Source organism: Lipotes vexillifer, unplaced genomic scaffold, assembly GCF_000442215.2.
Source record: "Lipotes vexillifer unplaced genomic scaffold, Lipotes_vexillifer_v1.1 scaffold1463, whole genome shotgun sequence".
NCBI lineage: Eukaryota > Metazoa > Chordata > Mammalia > Artiodactyla > Lipotidae > Lipotes > Lipotes vexillifer.
Genome location: NW_006778536.1, coordinates 163,749 through 166,081, shown reverse-complemented (window position 1 = coordinate 166,081; position 2,333 = coordinate 163,749). Strand labels below are relative to the sequence as shown.

The 2,333-nt window shown below is 41.0% G+C and overlaps 1 pseudogene; it reads left to right on the top strand.

The window, feature by feature from the left end:
- Positions 1–607: 607 nt before the first annotated feature.
- On the top strand, positions 608–1,935 carry LOC103070896 (serine palmitoyltransferase 1 pseudogene; annotated as a pseudogene).
- The last annotated feature ends 398 nt before the right edge of the window (positions 1,936–2,333 follow it).

Sequence of the window (2,333 nt, the reverse complement as noted above, 5' to 3'; positions counted from 1 at the left end):
CATTTAAACTTTTCTTAGGATGATTTCTCTGTGGAGTGGAATGTTTAACTCGTGACTTGGACTCACGTTTGTCAACTATAATCTGATTATTGATGAAACCAAAAGGATTGTTTTGGTAGAGTCCTCACTCTTAACTCAATTACATTCAGGAGGGATCAGCAAATTTTAAAAATAGTCTTAGATTTCTGGTTTTGCTTCTAATTTCTGTGCACTGTGTATGCAGAATTTGAGGAGTCTTGCTGTGTACCCAAACATATGCGACATGTATGTAGTTTTAAAGTTATTTGTGTAATGACCTGAAAGTTTATATATGAAATTGTCAGCAGTTTCCCTGTCCCCAACTTCTGAATTTTTTTAACTATTGTGAATCATCATTGCTTTCTTTCTGTCTAATGTTTGAAAATTATTTGTATTTCTATTTCTAAATACATTTTTTAAATGACTTTCCAATGACAACCTATTGGAATATAGCACTCCATAACGGGCTGATGGGGGCTTAGTTATTATCTGGAATCGTCTACATGCACTTAGTGTGTTTAGCTGTGTAAAACATAAAAGTCAGCCTGGCCTTTATCCTGGAAATGTACAGCTGAAAAGAAGACCTGACATGGATAATTTCATTAAGGTTCCTGTTTATCATCTTATTTTGGAAGGAATTTTAATACTCTGGCTAATCAGACTTCTTCTCTCTAAAACACACAAGCTACAAGAACGAGTTCTGATCTTACAGTCAAGGAAAAGGAAGAACTGATTGAAGCTTGGCAACCAGAACCTCTTGTTTCTCTTGTCTCAAGAGACCTTCCTGCTCTCAACTATAGCATCGTTTCAGGCCCTCCAAGAGCCATAACATTGTGGTGAGAAATGTTGGATAACCCTAGGCTCAAGGCAGCAGCTTTGGCATCTCCAAAGACATATGGTGTGGGAACTTGTGGACTAGAGGATTTTATGGCACATTTGATGTGCACTTGGATTTGGAAGACTGCCTGGCAAAATTTATGAAGACGGAAGTAGCCATTATACACTCATATGGATTTGCCATGATAGCCAGCGCTACTGCTGCTTACTCCAAGAGAGGAGACATTGTGTCTGTAGATAAAGCTGCCTGCTTTGCTATTCAGAAGGGATTACAGGCATCACATAGTGACAGTAAGCTATTTAACCATAATGATACGGATGACCTGGAACAACCACTAAAAGAACGAGAGACTGAAGATGAAAAGAATCCTTGCAAGGCTCGTGTAACTCGACGTTTCATTGTAGTCAAAGCATTGTACATGGATACTAGAACGATTTGCCCTCTTCCAGAACTGGTTCAGTTAAAGTACAAATATAACACAAGGATCTTTCTGGAGGAAAGCCTTTCGTTTGGAGTCCTGGGGGGAGCATGGCTGAGGAGTCACTGAGCATTTTGGAATCACTATTGATCATATTGATCTTATCAGTGCCAACACGGAGAATTCACTTGCTTCTACTGGGGGTTTCTGCTGTGGTAGTTCTTCCGTAACTGACCACCTGTGACTTTCCGGCCAGAGATACTGCTTTTCAGCTTCGTGACCCCTCCCCTGTTAGCTGCTGCTGCCACTGAGACCCTCAGCATCATGGAAGAAAATCCAGGAAAAGTGCAAACGAATCCATAAAGCTTTACAAGGCATTTCTGGATTAAAAGTGGTGGGTGAGTTCATTTCTCTGGCATTTCACCTCCTGCTGGAAGAGAGCACTGGGTGTTGAGAAAGAGAGGTTAAACTGCTCCAGGAAATTGCAACTCTGTGCATGGACAGAGGCATCACGTGAACTCAGGAGAGCTACCTGGAGAAAGAAGAGAAGTATCTCCCTCCTCCGTGCATTAGGGTTATGGTCACAGGGGAACAAACAGAAGAGGAACTGGAGAAAGCTGTGTCCACAATCAGCAAGGTAGCCCAGACCGTGCTGCTTTAGTCTGGGGCCTGGTGGTTGCTCACCACGCAACACGCAGACAGACCTCAGAGTCCCTCCAGGGCAAGCCAGAGGGGGCCTTCAGGTACCAGACAGAGTGTCACTAGATGAGAAGGATGCTGGTTACTTAAAAGAAAACACATCCAAAAGCCCAGGTAATGACAGCATATAACTGATACTTAAATTCTGCTATTTTGTACTATTTAAATGTTTTATTAACACTAGGTTTTTATATTCTTCTTTTTGTTGTCATTGTTTAAAAATGGAGCTTCAGTTTCTCTTCCTTCCCTTCTAATAATAAAGATTGTGAGCACTCCTTAACATCTCATAGAAAATTGTTTGCAACATTAAAGCTTAGAGGCACTTCAGCATATATGTTACAAAAGGTATTGAGGATCTAA